The 22,045-nt window shown below is 49.3% G+C and overlaps 1 protein-coding gene across 3 annotated transcripts in view; it reads left to right on the top strand.

Moving 5' to 3' along the window:
* ARHGAP26 (Rho GTPase activating protein 26) overlaps nt 1–22,045 on the top strand; it is a 369,115-nt gene that overhangs the window by 9,449 nt on the left and 337,621 nt on the right. The gene's annotated exons all lie outside the window — the stretch shown is intronic.

Here is a 22,045-nt window from a genome sequence, read left to right on the forward strand (position 1 = left end):
TATATCCTTGAGGAAAGGGGTATGAAAATACAGAACAAAGAGAAAATGCCCCTGTGCCCAGGGCATCTTACGTCACCTTATAAAAATGTTTGTGCAGTTTATCATAGCTATGGGTAACTGCTAAACTTGTCCTGTGTAATACTAAGAACAAAGGGCCCAATATATATAAAAAAAGAAAACCTGAACTCCTAAATTTGTGCCCTATTTTCAGTAGGGTCACCGAGAGGAGGGGGGCAAGGGGGACAAGATTCCCGGGCCTGGCCTCCAAGGGGGGCCCGGCACTGGCAAGGTTTCTGGAGGCAGGCAGAAGATTCTGCTCCCTCAGTCTATCTCTCTCCTGCTCCTGTGTGTCGGGTCCTGGGTGATTGCGTTAATGCGATAAACCGGGTCCCAGCACACAGGAACAGGAGAATGACAGACTGAGGGAAGAGCAGATCCAGGAAGGTAAGGGGGCGGGGGGCAGCGGTAGCTACAGCAGAATTAGAAAAGGTTCAAAGAGTGGCCAAAATGATAAAGTGGATGGAACTCCTGCCATATGAGGAACGGCAAAAGAGGTTAGGGCTTTTCAGTTTGTAAAAGAGACAGCTGAGGGGTGTTATAATTGAGGCCTATAGGATCCTGAGTGGTGTAGAACGGGTAAAAGTGAATTGATTTTTCACTGTTTCAAAAAGTACAAAGACCAGGGGACGCTCAATGAAATTACATGGAAATACTTATAAAACAAATATATATTTTTTTTACTCAAAGAATAGTCAAGTTCTGGAACTCTTTGCCAGAGGATGTGGTTAACAGCAGTTAGCGTATCTAGTCTTAAAAAAAGGTTTGGACAAGTTACTGGAGGAAAAGTCCATAGTCTGTTATTGAGATGGACATGGGGGGAGCCACTGCTTGCCCCGGGATTGGTAGCATGGAATGTTGCTACTCATTGAGATTCTGCATCGAATGTTGCTTCTCATTGGGATTCTGGAATCTTATTATTGTTTGAGATTCTAGAATGTTGCTACTCTTTGGGGTTTTTGCCAGGTGCTTGTGACCTGGATTGGCCACTGTTGGAAGTGGGATTCTGGGCTATATGCTACTACTACTAACTACTAACTAGCATTTCTAAAGCGCTACTAGGGTTACGCAGCGCTGTACAATTTAAACATAGAAGGACGGTCCCTGGACCATTGGTATGGCCCAGTATGGCTATTCTTATGTTCTTGGAGTCCAAGTTGATTGGTTTAATAAGCTGACTGATGGGATGAGGAGGAATTATCAGGATCAATAACTTTCACACCCATTTTCCTCTTTTATTGAAACCCCTATTTTACCTTAGAAGGCATGTTGATTGCCATCATTCCTCTCAATCTTAACTTTCATGCAGACCCAACCATGGTTCAATGATTGATTTGTTAAAAATAAGGTTAGAAGACTCTTGTCTGTCTCTCATGGCCCTGACCTTTGCTCTTTAGTACATCGTGGTAAACAGTCAATTATAGCCCAACCCAAGGAGGTTTATGAGCATAGACTGATGCCCTTTGTGTTCTGCTGCTCTGAAGGCAATCTGTCCAACAGCAGAGACTGAAAAACTCCAAGATTGAGTAGGAGCAATTCCAACAGTTAAAAATAGAAAATGGTTGTAGATAACACTGGGATTGATTTTGAAAATCTGCTTGAAGGAGAAGAGAATTCAGTAATTTTACCAGGTAAATGTATTGTTGTATTTTCAGCTGCAACTAACTGAATAGTTTTGCAGCTGAAAATTCAGCAACATTTTGCCTAGTCTAGAGCTGTGTCAGTTTTATTTCTTTCTTTCTTTATTCATACTTGTATCCCACAATTATCCAAAAATGATTTTTGGTTCAATGTGCATTTATGTGTGCTGCTGGGGTTCAGTGGTTAAATTTAGCTGGTTTAGCACTGAAAATTCATAGTCTCCATGGCAGGACACAATAGCCTATGGGGGATGTGAAAACCAAATGTAATCCTGTCATGCCAGAAGCCAGCCCTTCCTACACTATCTCCTTCTATTATTTATTATTAGCATTTGTATAGCGCTACCAGACGCACACAGCGCTGAACACCTGACACAGAGAGACAGTCCATGCTCAATAGAGCTTACAATCTAAAATAACACAGACAGACAAGACAATTAAGGGCGAGGGAAGTACTGGGTGAGAAGGAACAAGGGGGGGGGGGAGGCAAATGAGTAGTGGCTAGGAGCCAAAAGCAGTAGTGAAAAGGTGGGTTTTCAGCATAGATTTGAAAACAGGTAGAAATGGAGCTAGACGTATAGGTCCAGGAAGTCTATTCCAGGCATAAGGTGCCGCGAGAGAAAAGGAACGAAGTCTGGCGTTAGCAGTGGAGGAGAAGGAGGACGACAAGAGAGATTTGTCCAGTGAGAGGAGGTCACGGGGAGGAATGTAGGGAGAGATGAGAGTGGAGAGGTAATGGCTCCCTATCTGCTTGTAGTTCTTGGTTATCACTTTAGGGGTCCTTTTACTAAAGTGCGCTAAAAAATGGCCTGCGGTAGTGTAGGCACGTGTTTTTGAGCACACGCAGATCCATTTTTCAGCGCGCCTGCAAAAAATGCTTTTAAAATTTTTGCTGAAAATGGTTGTGCGGCAAAATCAAAATTGGCATGTGTCCATTTTGGCTCTGAGACCTTACCGCCAGCCATTGACCTAGCAGTAAAGTCTCGGGTGGTAATGACCTATGCACGTCAAATGCCACTTGGTGCATCCAAACATAATTTTTTGGATGCGTGTATCAGACGCGTGCCAAAAATGAAATTAGTGTAAGAGCCACGGGGTAGCTGGGTGGTAACTCCATTTTGGCGCGCGTAGACGCTTATGCGGCTTAGTAAAAGGGCCCCTTAGTTTTCTGTAGGGATGCACTGCAAAAATTCAACAACATAATCACCTCTGTTAGGAAAACCTTTTTTTGTTCTATGGCAGCTTCTCTCTATTAAATCTATTTTTGACACTAAGGATCTCCAAACCTTAATCCATACACTCATCCTCAACAATATCAATCACTGTAATTCCCTTTTATAATGGTCTTAAAGTTTCCTTTTATTTCATTTGTATCCTACCTTTACCCAAAGCGAGTAACAAGAAAACATACGTGGAGGGGCATAATCGAACGGGGCGCCCAAGTTTTCCTGAGGGCGTCGTCACAGGACATCCCCACGAAGGGGCGGGGAAACCCGTGTTATCGAAACAAGATGGGCGACCCTCTTTCGTTTTGATGATACGGTTGGGGTTGCCCAAATCTCCACATTTAGGTCAACCTTAGAAATGGTCATCCCTGATTTTCGGCAATAATGGTAACAGAGGACGCCCATCTCAGAAACGACCAAATCCAAGCCATTTGGTTGTGGGAGGAGCCAGCATTCGTAGTGCACTGGTCCCCCTGCCAGGACACCAACCAGGCACCCTAGGGGGCACTGCAGTGGACTTCAGAAAAAGCTCCCAGGTGCATAGCTCCCTTACCTTGTGTGCTGAGCCCCCCCAAACCCACTCTCCTCAGCTGTACACCACTACCATAGCCCTTAGGGATGAAGGGGGGCACCTAGATGTGGGTATAGTGGGTTTGTGGTGTGTTTTGGAGGGCTCACATTTACCACCACAAGTTTAACAGGTGGGGAAGGGATGGGCCTGGGTCTTGCTGTCTGAAGTGCACTGCAATACCCACTAAACCTGCTCCAGGGACCTGCATACTTATGTCATGGAGCCTGGTATGATATTTGAGGCTGGCATAGAGGCTGGAAAAATATTTTTAAAGTTGCTTTTTTAGGGTGGGAGGGGGTTAGTGACCACTGGGGGAGTAGGGGGAGGTCATCCCTGATTCCCTCCGGTGGTTATCTGATCATTTAGGGCACATTTTTGTGGCTTGGTTGTAAAAAAGAAAAATGACCAAGTAAAGTCGGCCAAGTGTTCGTCAGGGACTCCCTTCTTTTTTCCATTATCGGCCGAGGATGCCCATGTGTTAAGCACGCCCCAGTCCCGCCTTCGCTATGCTTCCGACATGCCCCCGGGAACTTTGGTCATCCCCGTGACTGAAAGCAGTTGAGGATGCCCAAAATCGGCTTTCGATTATGCCGATTTGGGCGACCCTGGGAGAAGGACGCCCATCTCCCGATTTGTGTCGAAAGATGGGCGCCCTTCTCTTTCGAAAATAGTAACAATAAAAACATAACAAACAACAAAAATCAGCAGCAATCAATATACCCACCCAATTAACTGTAAAACAATTATTTGAATACATTCCATTCTTCTAGAAAGGCCTTTTAAAAATAGTAAGTCTTTAAGAATTGTTTAAAATGCTGAACATTATCACACAATCTAAAACACCCAAGCAAACATAGTAACATAGTAAATGATGGCAGATAAAGACCTGTACGGTCCACCCAGTCTGCCCAACCATTCCATAACAAAGGACCAGCAATGGATAATTCTCGCATCTTTGTATCGACATAGTGATACATCACTGGAGAAGGCATACAGGGCTGTTTAGAGCTTAGCATTTACTGCACACTAACCGTTAGTGACCTTAGGAACAGGGACCCCAGACAGCAGCTGTAAATCCAGTGTGGACATGTTAGATCATACATTCTCATTTTGATATTGGAAATTACATGTGTAGGTTTAGGACTAGCTCAGGTCAAGCCCAAATCATACCCCCAATACACCCCCTTGCAATTTCTGTGTGTTATGGATATCGGTGTGTGCTAGAACTTCCACATGGAAATGGAAATAAGCTTTTTAAAGTAACCCCTTTAAAGCAGAATCCCTGCTTGCTTTACCTCCGGAAACCTTTGTGCATTACTTATTTAGGTGGGAAGCCGAGGAGCATGGGAGAGGAAAACGTTTTTTCCAGTCTTAGCGTAAGAGATTGAGCAGGAATATTAAAATTGGATTGCGTAGTTAATTGGGTAACTGGAGCTGTGATGGAGAGTCGTGTGGTGGCAGCTCTTGTCAGCTCTGTTGCGTGCTTGAAGGGAGCCAGGAGCAGGTGCTGATGCCACTGAAGCTCTAACTTGGATCTCAACCTTTGAGAGATGATGAGGGGAGGCCAAGGGAGCATTTTCTCCAAGCTCGGTGGCCCGCTAGCCATGAACAAGCTGTTCTGCTTTCACTTCCTGCTCTGCTCTCCCTCCCCCCGCCCCTACCTCGCTGATGCAGAAATCTTCATGGTGAGGAGGATTTAACGGGCTGCAGATGAGACCGCTTTATGAATGAAAAATAGAAGAAAATCTTTGTTTACAGATACAGCTGTCTCGGTTGTATTAATACTTAAAACCCTTCAAAAGCATGAATGCAAACACTTTCTGGTTCTTTTTCTGACCCATATTTATTTGCGACATTAATGTCCCACATTATCCCAAGGAATCTTGAGTTCAGCGTGGCTTACAGTAAAATAATCAATTTAACAGTGGAAAAGATCAGAGCAGTACCTCTGCAGTAAGTTATTAGAAGTTGAGAAATTGGGGAATTATAGCAAGGATGTAGATAACAATGTTGACTGCAATGTACAACAAAGAAAAATCATTATCGTAATCCTGCTCGGACTCAGCTCTGCTGTTGAAATTGCCATGCCTTGTGCGGCAAGCTTTCTTGAGGCAAACAGCTTAGTAACTAAAAGCACAAGATCCAGGGAGGGAGCCAGAGCCCAAAGTGGTGGGGGGGCACATTTTGGCACAGCACTGCTGCCCCCCGCACTGCCGCCATATGATGGTAATACCTTGTCTGGCAGGGTTCCCCAACCCCCACCAGCTGAAGCGTTTGTCCCACGCTGGTCTCGCATTGCCTGTCCTGCTCTGTTCTCAGTCGCAGTGTGCACGCTCGTTTTAATGAAACTGAGCATTAAAATGAGCTTGCATGGCGTGACTGAGAAGAGCAGGGTAGGCAATGCGGCGAGACCAGCATGGGACAAATGCTTCAGCCTGTGGGGGTTGGGGACCCCCGCCAACCAAACCAGGGGTCGGGTCCCAGAGTCAATTTGGGGAGCACTGGCCCCCACCTGTAGCTACGCCACTGATGAGAGTTGAGACACTGCACTTCTGTCTGATGGGGAGAGATTGCGAAATCTCCCTGGCACAGAGTATGTCGCAAGTCCTTGATGAGGAGTGGAGCAGCAGATGAAGAAGAGGAACTTGGTGGGAGCATAAGTACATAAGTACATAAGTAGTGCCATACTGGGAAAGACCAAAGGTCCATCTAGCCCAGCATCCTGTCACCGACAGTGGCCAATCCAGGTCAAGGGCACCTGGCACGCTCCCCAAACGTAAAAACATTCCAGACAAGTTATACCTAAAAATGCGGAATTTTTCCAAGTCCATTTAATAGCGGTCTATGGACTTGTCCTTTAGGAATCTATCTAACCCCTTTTAAACTCCGTCAAGCTAACCGCCCGTACCACGTTCTCCGGCAACGAATTCCAGAGTCTAATTACACGTTGGGTGAAGAAAAATTTTCTCCGATTCGTTTTAAATTTACCACACTGTAGCTTCAACTCATGCCCTCTAGTCCTAGTATTTTTGGATAGCGTGAACAGTCGCTTCACATCCACCCGATCCATTCCACTCATTATTTTATACACTTCTATCATATCTCCCCTCAGCCGTCTCTTCTCCAAGCTGAAAAGCCCTAGCCTTCTCAGCCTCTCTTCATAGGAAAGTCGTCCCATCCCCACTATCATTTTCGTCGCCCTTCGCTGTACCTTTTCCAATTCTACTATATCTTTTTTGAGATACGGAGACCAGTACTGAACACAATACTCCAGGTGCGGTCGCACCATGGAGCGATACAACGGCATTATAACATCCGCACACCTGGACTCCATACCCTTCCTAATAACACTTCTGCTATGACCTGGCGCACCGAACTGAAACCACTTTCTCATGCCACACAGGCAGCCTGAGCTGGGATGTGAACCAGTCGCCTAGAGGTGAACCCTGTGACCAATCCCCTGAGCCATTTGGAACCCAGACATCAATATCAGCCACTCAAAAAAAAAAAAAAAAAAGTCAAAACAGAACTGGGGAGAAGCGTTAGGACAAAGCCTGAATGAACAGGAGAAAGACCAGGAAGTGCCCGGCATCCCAGCAGTGGCCTCATGGACATACCTGTATTACTGGTGCCTAATTAGTTAACCTGCTTGCTCAGTTGACCTTCACCTTGCTGTATGTTCTGTGGGACTTTTCGTGAGCTTTGCTGCTCAATGGCCGGTTGAAGAAAATTCTAGAGCAATGAAAGTCCTTGGAAACATGTTGCTGGAAAAGTGAGAGAGCAGGAAAGACCCTTACACCTTCCCCTTGTGACCATGAGTAAATAGGCTTTCAGTCAAAAGACCTTTTTCGGTGGGTTGAATGTTCTGTTGAAGAAGAGAAGATCTGTTTGGCATTTGTTGTGACGTGTGCCAGACTGGAGTCTGATAAGTGGCACCAGGGCCGGAGGAGGGGCAGGATGCTGTCGTTCCTTTTTGGAAGGGTTCAGTGCATGCAGTGAGGTGGCAGTTCTGTAGAGCAGTGTTTTTTTTGTGGATCACGGTGAAAGCTGCTGCTGTGGTTTAAACAGTAGTTGCTGGTAATCACTTAGGGAACGTCGGAACATCAACCAACAGGTCAGGGTAAAGAAACCCCTACGTGTATATCAACAGTCGAGGCCAAGAAGTAGGGGTGGACCAAGAAATTTCGACAGCCAAGGTTGATTGAAGTGACTTTATTAGCACCAAATATGTTTGGCTGTTGAGATTTCTTGGTCCACCCCTACTTCTTGGCCTTGACAATCGCTTAGGGAAGACAAGTTAGCACAGCAGGAAAACCTAGTGGACTGTGTACCGATGGATCCACACACGAGTCAAAGTTAGAAGTCTAATCTTTAGTAACTTGGGAGGGAGGGTAGTTGGAGAATGCAAATCAGATAGCTATTGTGGGGGGGGGGGGGGGGGTTCATTATTGTATATTACACTACAATGGAGTTTTCAGTGCAGCCCAATTGTAGTCCTGCAGTACTGAAAGATACTCATGTGGGTGCTGTGCCCCCGAGGGATAGACAATAGCTTTGGATCTGTGGGGTTAGGACACAAATACTACATAGTTCAAAAATTAACAGTTTACACGTGTGGTCTTGAGCTGATAAATAAAAGCAAAATTCCTCAACGTTACATCTAGAAAAAAAAAATTCAAGACCCAGTGAATACTTTACTGTTCCAAAACCTGCAACAGTGCCCTTTTTCCTCTCCCCTTTGGCAGTGTCTTTTCTTTACAGATACTCCCTCTGGGACTCTCCCTATGTTGGTACCCATTTGTGGCACAGGTCTCCAGTAGCACTGCTAAACCCTGAACAGTTTCAGCAGGGCCTGTGGAGCAGTTTCACCAGACTGGCTGGCAGTTCTTCTGATCCCAGCAAGTAAATCTACTTCTGAAGCCAAAGAAAATCTCCAGTACGGTCTCTGAATACTCAACTTACACAAGATAATCACCTGACTTTCTCCCTATTAAGATATTCCTGAACCCTCCAAACCATACCCTCACTTATTGAAGGCTTGGGATTGGGAAAGTTGACCTTGAGTCCACCTTCCTGGAGGTGGTCTATAAGGAAAAAAGACCCTCCTAGGTTCTTCTGCTATATTGAACTCCCTCCCCCCCCACACAAACGTGCTGTCCTGGTGGGAAGTACCTTGAGCCATTCCCTGTGACTTCAATCTGTAATTGTCTGTGAGGACACAGAGTTAGTATGGGACAGGAGACATTTAGGAACACCTTACTTAAATAGTATTTAATTTTGTTTTATTTGCTACAGCCCTGACCATTGCTATAGTTCTCTAAATCAGTGCTTCCCAAAATGATCAGGGGTGGACCCCCAGCCAGCCAGTTGAGTTCTCAGGATATCCACAAGGACTGTGCATGAGAGAGATTTGTAAATACCTTCTCAGTTGCATGCAAATCTCTTTCAAGCACTGTCATTGTGAAGGATCTTGAAAATATGACTTGTTGGGGGAGGGGGAATCACTTCTCTAAATATAACAGAAACTTGTTCTCTGCACATCCCAGGGAGCTTCCTGACAACAGACTTACCCAAGAGTACATACATGCAGGGTATATTACCATGCACACTGCTGATCATTTTGGGGGCCTTTTACTAAGGTGCATTAGCATCTTTTAGCTCACGCTAAAAATCAGCTGGTGCTAAACGCTGAGACACCTATAGAAATATAATGGTTATCTCAGCGTTTAGTGCCAGCTAATTTTTAGCATGAGCTAAAAACGTCAGCCCAACTTAGACCCTCTTTGTTTTATATGGTAACTTTTAGGGTTGTTTTGCTGCCTTACCTTGGTTGAGCGATAAACTTCCCTTCAAAATCCCTCCCAACAAGCTCTTTTTAAATACAACTAGTAAAAAAGGCCCGTTTCTGACACAAATGAAACGGGTGCTAGCAAGGTTTTTCTCGGAGAGTGTATGTGAGAGTGACTGTTTGAGAGTCAGAGTGAAAGTGTGAGTGTGTGAGAGAGAGAGTGAGTCTGGGTGTGAGTGTGTTTGTGAGAGAGTGTGTGTGTGAGAATGACAGTGTGTGCAAGTGTGTATGTGAGACACAGTGTGAGAGAGAGTGTGTGTGTGTGTGGGCGAGAGAGAGAGAGTGTGTGTCAGACACAGATTCTCTGTGAGGGTGAGTGTATGAGACCAAGCGAGTGTGTGAGTGACTGTGTGGCACATAGAGAGTGAATGTGATACAGTGTGAGACAGTGTGTGAGAGTGAGAGTCAGAAAGACATTGTATATGAGAGAGAGAGTGTGAGCCGTGCCCTCCCAATCCATGGCCATCTGTCCCCTGCCCCCTCCATTCATCCTTTTCCAGCAATTCCCCTCTCTCCGTGAGCCCTGCCCTCCCAATCAATGCCCATCCATGCTCCTCTGTCCCCTGCCCCCTCCATTCATCCCTTTCCAGCAATTCCCCTCTCACCCTGAGCCCTGCCCTCCCAATCCATGGCCATCCATGTTACTCTGTCACCTGCCCCCTCCATTCATCCCTATCCAGCATTTCCCCTCTCTGCCTGAGGCCTGCCCTGCAATCCATATCCATCCATGCCCATCTATCCCCTCCATTCATCCCTATCCAGCAATTCCCCTCTCCCTGAGTCCTGCCCTTCCAATCCATGCTCATCCATGCTCCTCTGTCACCTGGCCCCTCCATTCATCCCTATCCAGCAATTCCCCTCTCTCCCTGAGGCCTGCCCTGCAATCCATATGCATCCATGCCCATCTGTCCCCTCCATTCATCCCTATCCAGCAATTCCCCTCTCCCTGAGTCCTGCCCTTCCAATCCATGCCCATCCATGCTCCTCTGTCACCTGTCCCCTCTATTCATCCCTATCCAGCAATTTCCCTCTCTCCCTGAGTCCTGCCCTCCCAATCCATGCCCATCCATGCTCCTCTGTCCCCTGCTCCCTCCATTCATCCCTTTCCAGCAATTCCCCTCTCTCCCTGAGCCCTGCCCTCCCAATCCATGCCCATCCATGCTCCTCTGTCCCCTGCCGCCTCCATTCATCCTTTTCCAGCAAGTCCCCTCTCTCCCTTCCATGACCCCCCCTCGCATCCATGCTCCTCTCTCTCCCATGTCCCAGCCTGGCCCGCCCTCTTCTCCCCCCCCCCTTTGCATCCATGCCCCCCCCCTTCGCATCCATGCATCCCTTTTTGTTTTTTTTCTTCTTTTTAAATTTACCTCCGTGGCGGTTCCGGCAGCGAAGCGTCAGGGAAGGAGGCGGCGTTCCCGACGTCTAGCTTTCCCTTCGCTGTGTTCCGTCTTCTTTTGACGTCATCCTTGACGTCAGAAGAAGGCGGAACACAGCGAAGGGAAGGCTAGACGTCGGGAGCGCCGCCTCCTTCCCTGACGCTTTGCTTCCGGATTTGTTTGGTTTTTTTTTTCCGCCCTCGACGTCATGACGTTTGACGCGAGGGCGGGGCAGAGACGGCTGGCTGGCTTGAAGGCTTCACACCACGAATCCACGAACCCTTCAGCCTGGGAGTGACGTCAGATGGCTTCATGGCTTCACAGAACGTTGTCCTCAGAACGTTGAGGGTGCGTTTTATTATATTAGATTATAATGATGCAGCCCTGATGATTCCAGGAACAAACCATGTTGGTGGGGTGTTGGGGTGGCAACATGTGAATGCTTTTGGGTCCAAATCTCTCCTCTGCCACTGACTCTTGAAGAGAGAAAATTTCAAAGCAATTTTCTGTTGATGTACATGGGGCAAAATTTGTTGGTTCATTTTTTTGGTACATAAATATTGCCATACTGGGAAAGACCAAAGGTCCATCAAGCCCAGCATCCTGTTTCCAACAGTGGCCAATCCAGGTCACATATAACTGGCAAGATCCCAAAAAAGAACAAAACATTTTATACTGCTTATCCCAGAAATAGTGGATTTTCCCCATGTTCATTTAATAATGGTCTATGGACTTTTCCTTTAGGAAGCTGTCAAAACCTTTTTAAACTCCGCAAAGCTAACTGCCTTTACCACATTCTCTGGCAACGAATTCCAGAGTTTAATTACATTTTGAGTGAAGAAACATTTTCTCCGATTTGTTTTAAATTTACTACATTGTAGCTTCATCGCATGCCCCCTAGTCCTAGTATTTTTTTTTTTTTGTTACATGTGTACCCCGCGCTTTCCCACTCATGGCAGGCTCAATGCGGCTTACATGGGGCAATGGAGGGTTAAGTGACTTGCTCAGAGTCACAAGGAGCTGCCTGTGCCTGAAGTGGGAATCGAACTCAGGTCCTCAGTTCCCCAGGACCAAGGTCCACCACCCTACCCATTCAACTCCACTCATTATTTTATAGACCTCTATCATATCTCCCCTCAGCTGTCTTTTCTCCGAGCTGAAGAGCCCTAGCCACTTTAGCCTTTCCTCATAGGGAAGTCGTCCCATCCCCTTTATCATTTTCGTCGCCCTTCTCTGCACCTTTTCTAATTCCACTATATCTTTTTTGAGATACGGCGACCAGAATTGAACCCAATATTCGAGGTGCGGTCACACCATGGAGCGATACAAAGGCATTATAACATCCTCATTTTTGTTTTCCATTCCTTTCCTAATAATATCTAACATTCTCTTTGCTTTCCTAGCCGCAGCAGCAAACTGAGCAGAAGGTTTCAACGTATCATCAACAACAACACCTAGATCCCTTTCTTGGTCTGTGATTCCTAACATGGAACCTTGCATGACGTAGCTATAATTTGGGTTCCTCTTTCCCACATGCATCACTTTGCACTTGCTCACATTAAACGTCATCTGCCATTTAGACGCCCAGTCTCCCAGTCTCATAAGGTCCTCTTGTAATTTTTCACAATCCTCCTGCGATTTAACAACTTTGAATAACTTTGTGTCATCAGCAAATTTAATTACCTCACTACTTACTCCCATCTCTAGGTCATTTATAAATATGTTAAAAAGTAGCGGTCCCAGCACAGACCCCTTGGGAACCCCACTAACTACCCTTCTCCATTGAGAATACTGACCATTTAACCCTACTCTCTGTTTTCTAGCTTTTAACCATCCACAATAGAACACTACCTCCTATCCCATGACTTTCCAATTTCCTCTGGAGTCTTTCATGAGGTACTTTGTCAGATGCCTTATGAAAATCCAGATACACAATATCAACTGGCTCCCCTTTATCCACATGTTTGTTCACCCCTTCACAGAAATGTAGTAGATTGGTGAGGCAAGCTTTCCCTTCACTAAATCCATGTTGACTTTGTCTCATTAATCCATGCTTTTGAATATGCTCTGTAATTTTGTTTTTTATAATAGTCTCTACCATTTTGCCCGGCACCGACGTCAGACTCACCGGTCTATAATTTCCCGGATCTCCTCTGGAACCTTTTTTATCACTCGGAATATACAGTACAGGCTGCTAAACAGAGCAGATTTCTGTGAAAACCTTCCACTCCCAAATGAGGTTATTGCACAAGATAAGTTTGTGTTGTCTTTTGCGACGCACCCAACATGAGAAAGTCCCTAGCTGTTTTGACGATCTGGGACGGCTTTTTCATCTTTACTTACTCTATGAGGTGTAGCTGTTTTCAGACCTGCACCCCAGCAGAGTTTTCCTGATGTGGATTAGGACATTGAAGGTAGCATGTCTTGGGTGCAAACATGATTGACAAGTCAGTATGGGCTCTGCTTGACTTCCTTTCTTTATAGTGGAACTGGATTTAAATATTAATGTGACCCCAAACAGGTACACATCTGTAGTTCTAATTACCCTTAGGTATGCCGCAGTTTTTGTCTCTCTGGAAGAGCCAAGAACCTGTTAGTAAAGTTCAGTCATTACAGCTCAGGCGTGGGATATCAAAGCATTTACTGCAGCTTTCTAGACATGTAATGAATTTTCTTACTGGTTCAAAGAGGCAGCAAGGGTGACATGCTTCCACTGGGTGTTTGATGGTGGTACAGAGGCTGCACTGCTTTTGAAGCTCTTTTTTCACAGTATTACCTCTCTGACATTTGGGACTTGGCTTCACGATAGGCTAGGTGCCAGGTGAGGGGTGAGCATAAGTTCCATCGGGATGTCCCATGTTCCAAATTCTGAGAGACATTATTTAACGTATGGTATGTTTCTTCTCTCCAGGGTGTGTGATACTCTCCAGGGAATGTTTTGGCCATGATGATTTTTTTTTTGAGTTGGTAGGTTGAAATGGCTGTTTATGGGTATTGGGGTGTGAGACCCTGGCCCAGTGGTATGGGGGTCTCTGGGACTAACTCCACCAGACAAGGGTTATCAATCAGCAAACAAGTGTTTTATTTATTTACATTTGGACCTGTTGCTTCACAGGCAAAGTTAAAGTATCTTATTCTCTCTCTTAGTGTTCCAGGTCTGGTCCTAGCCAAACCTCAGCACATCTCAAAATCCTCAATAACGATTGGCTTACCTCAGTGAGGTCACAGCAACTAGAAGCATTCAAACAAGATGTATGCTGGGCGACACTACCTTCCATGGGCCTCTGTATCAGGATCCTCTCTCTCTTTGTTCGCTCTCTCTGTGAAGCCCCTGTAATCGGGGCTTGTCTCTGCTCCTGAGACCTCTTTGTTGGGGCCTGTCTGTTCTCAGCTGCAAGAGGGCTTTTATCTTTTGCTCTGTGCCAAGCCCCGCCCTCTTGACCAGCTAGCCCAACATTCTTCTGCTCATTTGCCTCTGCAGTTCAGTCTCTGGCATGGCAGGTTTAGCACACTCTGCCATGTAGCGGCTGAACTGCAACCTCAGAGTGAGAGAGTTTCCTGGCATGCCTAGCCCTATGGCCCCCACACTCTTTCACATGGGGAAAAGCTGTGGGACTTGCTGTGATGTTCCTGTGTTCATTGTCTGCACCTAATCCAGTGGAATTCTCGGGAAACCTGTGGTCAGTATGGTGGGATTATGACATGTTGGATGAATTATAGGCTTGAACATTCCCTTCTATGCCTTCTGCAGGGTCTGCCTGACAAACCAAGTGGCAATTGGACGCTGTATAAATTACAGTGGAGAAGGGAATGACGCTTGTTTTACATGGGGGGGAAGTGGTCTTCCCAATGGCGTAATCTTGTCTGTAGTGCTCAGTTTGCGATTCTGATCTAGGATACTTGTTAATTATGACAAATATCTTCTGAGTTGGCAGTTTCTAGCATTTTAAGAAAGAAAGCGTAAATGAAATATTTTGGGGTATTTCTATAAGTAGGTGCTAAGACTTACATTCTGGTTTCATGCATAAATGTTTAGAATATAGGTATATATGTACCTGACTTCCTTTATAGAACAGGTGCTCCATAGGTGGACATATAGAATGACTCTCTTTTTGGGTGAAGAGGGTACCTTTCTGCCATAGAGATTTCCCATCAAATTATGATTCAATTTGTAAGGTAAAGAACAGGTTTGACACTAGACTTCAAGACCCGACCGAAGAAGGTCACACTTGATGACCAAATTATTTTGCTATATCCACAGAACCCTGATAGCTCTTGCACTGTATCTCTCTTTTTAACGTTGCATTATAACATGACTCTGTGTACGAAGAGGAAAATCAGTAAAACATAAACTTGGCATCTTCCCTTAGCAACGAGAGAAGGTTGTCCCACAGTATAACCTTGAGTCCACTCTACTGTCGGTCAAAGGGCCATTGACAGCCGATGTCTGTGTCTTATTTAGGCTACAGCACTTGTTAAACATGTTTCAGTGCAGGGAGCAGATCTGTTGAGAAGCTGTTTCAGGAGGTTAATTTCTTTTACACTGGAGAACACTCATGGATGAATTAATGTGGCTGTTATGTGAGTCCACCAGAGTGTGTGGATGGAAAGGTCGCTAATCAAAATTGTAGATGGTACTTTTTATTTATTTATTTATTTTTGACCCATGATGTTTTGTGAACCAGTTGTCTTGGGACGTGCTAATGACAGTAAACCATAGTGCAGTAAGTAAGAAGGGCGGACGACTTGTCCGGAGCACACCCTTAGTGAGTGGAGGAGTGGCCTAGTGGTTAGGGTGGTGGACTTTGGTCTTGGGGAACTGAGGAACTGAGTTCGATTCCCACTTCAGGCACAGGCAGCTCCTTGTGGCTCTGGACAAGTCACTTGACCCTCCGTTGCCCCATGTAAGCCGCATTGAGCCTACCATGGGTGGGAAAGCGCGGGGTACAAATGTAACAAAAATAAACCTGCCTTTTCTGGCGCTCTGTGCTCAGGTGGGTCTTCCAGGGCCGGTGTCTCGTCTAGGTAGTGGTGAGCCCTTAGGTTCTCTGAGGCCCGAAGGACCTCAGAGGCCTGCCGCGCACCCCGGATCTTCACCCGCGGCGACCGCCGTTCACCGGAGGTTGAGCCCCCAGCTGCAGGCGGCCAGCGGGACTGCTGGAACCGCGGGGTGACGGCCGGCCTGGCTGAACACCAGCAACACAGTCCCGACTGAGTGGCTAGCAGGGACGGCTAGCGCTGCAAAAGCACAGTCTCTGGATGCGGCTAGCAAGGACGGCTAGCTGAAGGAACACAGTCTCTGAGGGTGGCTAGCAAGGACGGCTAGCGGAAGGAACACAGTCTCTGAGGGTGGCTAGCAAGGACGGCTAGCGGAAGGAACACAGTCTCTGAAGGTGGCTAGCAAGGACGGCTAGCAGGACGAAGAACACAGTCTCTGAGGGTGGCTAGCAAGGACGGCTAGCAGGACGAAGAACACAGTCTCTGAGGGTGGCTAGCAAGGACGGCTAGCGGAAGGAACACAGTCTCTGAGGTGGCTAGCAAGGACGGCTAGCAGGGCGAAGAACACAGTCCCTGAAGTGGCTAGCAAGGACGGCTAGCAGGACGAAGAACACAGTCTCTGAGGGTGGCTAGCAAGGACGGCTAGCAGGACGAAGAACACAGTCTCTGAGGGTGGCTAGCAAGGACGGCTAGCGGAAGGAACACAGTCTCTGAGGTGGCTAGCAAGGACGGCTAGCAGGACGAAGAACACAGTCCCTGAAGTGGCTAGCAAGGACGGCTAGCAGGACGAAGAACACAGTCCCTGAAGTGGCTAGCAAGGACGGCTAGCAGGACGAAGAACACAATCCCTGCGGTGGCTTCTGACATTTGAAACGGAAGCCCCGAGCCCTCCTTGTTCCGGGGTTTAAATCCCCCGCCCGTCCATCCTCTCCCTGGAGAAGAGCCAATCCCTGTAGCCCTGACAGGCAAGGATGGCCGGGATTGGAGGACCCGCCTCGCAGGCGGAGTTCCTCCTGCCCTGCACCAATCCGGTGCAAGGGGGCGGGACTTGCAATCCTCTCAGCTCCGGTCGGGGAGACAACGACGCCGCCGCCATCTTGGCCGGCGTCCTCCCTTCCCTGGGGCCGGCGTTCGTTCCCGCGGGTCGCCAGCCTTGGGCCGCCCCGCGGAAGTGCCAGTCCCGTCGGCGGCCTGTCTCTGCCGCACCGGGGCCCGCGGCCCCCGCCGACCATCGCTCCCCGCCGCGGGAGCACTGGTAAGGTCCCGAAACGGGACAGTATCCTTCCCGGATGCCTCCTTTCCCCCGGGCCCGGGTTTGGAAGGATACCGGGCGTGGAAGGCTTTGACCAACTCCGGAGCATGTACATTTGCCGCGGGCTCCCAGGAGTTGTCTTCGGGGCCAAAGTTCTTCCATGACAATAGGTAATATAACTTCCCCCGCCGCTTCTTTGAATCCAGAACATCCTCCACCTCATACTCTGGATCGGGATCTGCTTCAAGATCTTCGGTCTCCTGCCGTTGGGGGTGCCATCGAGATCCTTGAAAGCTTTTCAATAGGGAAATATGGAAGGCGTTATGCACCCGCAGGGTCCTAGGCAATCGCAACCGATAAGTCACAGCTCCAATTCGAGATTGGATTGCAAACGGTCCAATATACCGAGGTCCCAATCTCCGCGAGGGTACCCGAAGTCGGAGATATTTGGTGCTTAACCAGACCTTCTGCCCTGGTTGCAAGTCGGGAGCGGGTCTCCGATGCCGATCTGCGAAGACCTTGTACTTGGTGGCTGCCTTCTGTAGTTGTTCTCGGGCCATTTCCCAAACTCTTTGCAGATCTGCCAGAGTCACATTAACCATGGGGGTCGGAGATCCAGACGGGAAAGGTGCTGGCAGTCGAGGATGTCGTCCATACACCAAAAAGAATGGAGAGTCTCCCGAGGCCGAGTGGACACTGTGGTTATATGCAAACTCGGCCCAGGGAAGTAGGGAGACCCAGTTATCTTGGCGTTTGTTGACAAACGCTCGCAGGAACCCTTTTAACGTTTGGTTCACCCTCTCGACCATGCCATTGGTTTGGGAATGGTATGCTGATGAGAAATGGGTCTTCACCCCCAATGCTGTACACAAGGCCCTCCAGAAGCGCGAGGTGAATTGGGGGCCCCGGTCACTAATAATCCGAAGAGGCAGCCCATGGAGTCGAAAAATATGTTGAATGAAGAGTTGAGCCAATGCGATCGCTGAAGGAAGTCCTGGCAAGGGAACGAAATGGGCCATTCGGGAAAAACGGTCAATTACCACCCAAATCACCGTATGTCCCCGGGAACCGAGGAGGTCGGTGATAAAATCCATGGAAAGTTCCGTCCAGGGCCCTGTCGGTATGGACAGTGGTTGTAGCTTCCCTATGGGGGTCCCGATCACCGGTTTGATCCGGGCGCACACAGGACAGGTGGTGACAAATTGAAGAATGTCCCGTCTCATCTGAGGCCATTGATACTGTCTGGTAATGAGCCGCAGAGTCTTTTGATACCCAAAATGTCCCCCCCATCGGGACGAATGCCCCCATTGCATTACCTTCGCTCGTTCAGCGGCCGGCACTAGTTCCTTAGTAGGAGCCACCTCCCCCACGGCCGCGCTGAGGCAGGCCGGATCCAACATGGAATGGGTTTCCTTAGTCTCCTCAGGAACCTCAAACGCTCTGGAGAGGGAATCCGCAGGGGTATTCTGAGCAGCCGCTCGAAAAACTAATTGAAAATGAAATCTGGCGAAAAACAATGACCACCGGGCTTGTCGGGGATTGAGCCGTTGAGCCTCTTGTAGATACAGTAAATTCTTGTGGTCAGTGATCACTGTGAATCGATGTTCCGCCCCCTCCAGCAGATGTCTCCATTCCTGTAGGGCTAATTTCAATGCTAAGAGCTCTCTGTCCCCTACTGTATAATTACATTCCGCCGGGGAGAATCTACGAGAGAAGAAAGAGCAAGGCTGACGCCGGCCCTTGGAATTCACTTGCGAGAGGACCGCCCCGGCTCCCAACGCAGACGCGTCCACCTCCACAATAAAGGGTTTCTCAGGATCCGGGGCTAGCAAAATGGACGCTGATTTAAAGGCCTCTTTCACCTGGCGAAAGGCCACTTGCGCCTCGGGCGGCCAGTCCCGGACGTTGGTGTCTTTTCTAGTAAGGGCCGTCAGTGGCGCAGTCAGTTGAGAATACTGAGGAATAAACTGGCGATAGTAGTTCGCGAATCCCAAAAAACGTTGTAGGGCCTTCAATCCCAGCGGCTGGGGCCACTCTCGAATTGCCCGGAGTTTGTCCGGCTCCATCTGTAGGCCCCCGGGTAACAGAATGTGTCCCAAGAAAGGTAGCGACCTCTGATGAAAAGCGCACTTACTGAGCTTAGCGAACAGGCGGTATTGCCGTAACCGTTGCAGCACGGCGCGAACGTGGCTCACATGGTCGGTGGGGTCTTGGGAAAACACCAAGATATCGTCCAGGTACACAATCACTGTGGAGTTCAAAAAATCCTCAAGCACAAAATTGATAAGTCTCTGGAACACCGCAGGGGCATTACACAGGCCAAAGGGCATCACCCGATACTCGAAATGTCCCTCGTGGGTGTTAAAAGCCGTCGTCCCCTCGCCGAATTCGAACCAAGTTGTAGGCCCCCCGCAAGTCCAACTTGGTAAACATCTGGGCCCCTTGCAACCTGCTGAAGAGTTCGGGGATGAGTGGTAGAGGAAAACGATCCTTTATCGTGATGGCATTCAATCCCCGATAGTCAATACAGGGCCTTAAGGAGCCGTCCTTCTTAGTAACAAAAAAGAATCCGGCCCCAGCCGGGGACGTAGAGGGCCGGATAAAACCTTTCCGCAGATTCTCCCGGATGTATTCCTGCATCGCCTTGGACTCTCCTCGGGACAGGGTATATAGGCGACCCCGGGGCGGCACGGTGTCTGCCCTCAAGTTAATGGCACAGTCAAACGACCGATGAGGCGGTAGAACCTCCGCCTCCCTGGGATTAAACACATCTGCAAAGTCTCTATAGTCCATAGGCAGTGAGCCCAGCTCTACCTGTGCCCCTCCGGGTACCACCGCCAGGGCAGAGCAGCTGCCGGTCCGGCCCTTACAACCGTTCTCCCGACAGGCACTACCCCAAGCTTGGATGCTTCCACTGGTCCAGTCAATAACCGGGCAATGTTTCCGTAACCAGGGCAGTCCCAGGACCACTGGATGAATGGTCCGGGATAGAATCAGAAATCGGGCCTCCTCCTGGTGATCCTCCCCCACCTGTAGCTGCAAATAGGGGGTGATCTCAGTGACCGGCTGCGGTAACGTCGTCCCCTGGATGGAGGTTATTTGCAGTGCCGGCCGCCGCGGGAGCGTGGGCCAGCCCATCTGTTGCAGCAGCTCGTGCCCGATGAAGTTGCCCCCCGACCCCGAGTCCACCAGGGCCCGGGTCTGAATCATGGTCTCATGCCATCGGAGGGTTACTGGTAGCGTGATCAAGGCCTCCGGCAGGGGAGCGGAATGCCCCAAGACCCCTCCCCTCAAGGTGCCTTGGGGGAGACGTTTTCCCGCCCGGGAGGGACAGGCTCGAATAAAATGTCCAGCCTCACCACAATAGAAGCACAGTCCGTCCCACAGGCGTTTCTTCCTAGTGGAGGAAGCCAGCCGTTGCCGGCCCATCACCATCGGCTCCTCCCCACTCTCCTTGCCATCCCGGTTCCCACGGCGAGGAGATAGCCCCTTGGCAGTCCGGGACGTTCCCCGCGTCCACTTCTGCCGTTCTGCCCGGGCTCTGGCTCGCTCCTGGAACCGGGTATCTACTCGGATACAAAGCGAAATCAGGGCATCCAACTGGCCTGGGACCTCTCGTCCTGCCAATTCGTCCTTGATTCGTTCTTGTAACCCTTCCATAAAAATTGCCATCAAGGACTCAGGGTTCCAACGGAGCTCCGTGGCTAAAGTCCGGAAACGGATGGCATAATCGGCCACCGTCCCCTCCCCCTGATGAATTCGCAGCAGTTCCGAGGCCACAGACGATGGTCTTCCCGGAAGGTCAAACACCATACGGAATCGACGCTGAAATTCACTATAGTCATCCAGGATGGGGTCCTGTTGTTCATTCAATGGGGCCACCCAGGCCAGGGCCTTCCCTTCACATAGGCCCATGATATATCCCACTTTACTTTGGTCTGAAGCAAATGTCTCCGGTTGCATCCGGAAGGCCAAATTGCACTGATTGAGGAATCCCCGGCAACCTCCGGGGGCCCCATCATATCGTGTCGGCTCAGGGAACCGAGGTCCCGTGCGGAACCCTCCCGAACGGGGAGCCGCTGCGGCCCCCTGGACCGCAGCGGCCTGGTTCTGTACCTGAAGCGTTGACAGTTGCGAGCATACATTCTGAAGCGCCCCTGATAGGGCGTTCAACTGCTCCTGCTGCTGCTGAAGTACCTTGGCCAGGTCCCGTAGATCAGGCTGCGTCGGCGAGCTCATGGCTTCCGTTTCCTGTCTCGTCTAGGTAGTGGTGAGCCCTTAGGTTCTCTGAGGCCCGAAGGACCTCAGAGGACTGCCGCGCACCCCGGATCTTCACCCGCGGCGACCGCCGTTCACCGGAGGTTGAGCCCCCAGCTGCAGGCGGCCAGCGGGACTGCTGGAACCGCGGGGTGACGGCCGGCCTGGCTGAACACCAGCAACACAGTCCCGACTGAGTGGCTAGCAGGGACGGCTAGCGCTGCAAAAGCACAGTCTCTGGATGCGGCTAGCAAGGACGGCTAGCTGAAGGAACACAGTCTCTGAGGGTGGCTAGCAAGGACGGCTAGCGGAAGGAACACAGTCTCTGAAGGTGGCTAGCAAGGACGGCTAGCAGGACGAAGAACACAGTCTCTGAGGGTGGCTAGCAAGGACGGCTAGCGGAAGGAACACAGTCTCTGAGGTGGCTAGCAAGGACGGCTAGCAGGGCGAAGAACACAGTCCCTGAAGTGGCTAGCAAGGACGGCTAGCGGGACGAAGAACACAATCCCTGAAGTGGCTAGTAAGGACGGCTAGCAGGATGAAGAATACAGTCTCTGAGGGTGGCTAGCAAGGACGGCTAGCAGGACGAAGAACACAGTCTCTGAGGGTGGCTAGCAAGGACGGCTAGCGGAAGGAACACAGTCTCTGAGGTGGCTAGCAAGGACGGCTAGCAGGACGAAGAACACAGTCCCTGAAGTGGCTAGCAAGGACGGCTAGCAGGACGAAGAACACAATCCCTGCGGTGGCTTCTGACATTTGAAACGGAAGCCCCGAGCCCTCCTTGTTCCGGGGTTTAAATCCCCCGCCCGTCCATCCTCTCCCT

Source organism: Microcaecilia unicolor, chromosome 8 (assembly GCF_901765095.1).
Source record: "Microcaecilia unicolor chromosome 8, aMicUni1.1, whole genome shotgun sequence".
NCBI lineage: Eukaryota > Metazoa > Chordata > Amphibia > Gymnophiona > Siphonopidae > Microcaecilia > Microcaecilia unicolor.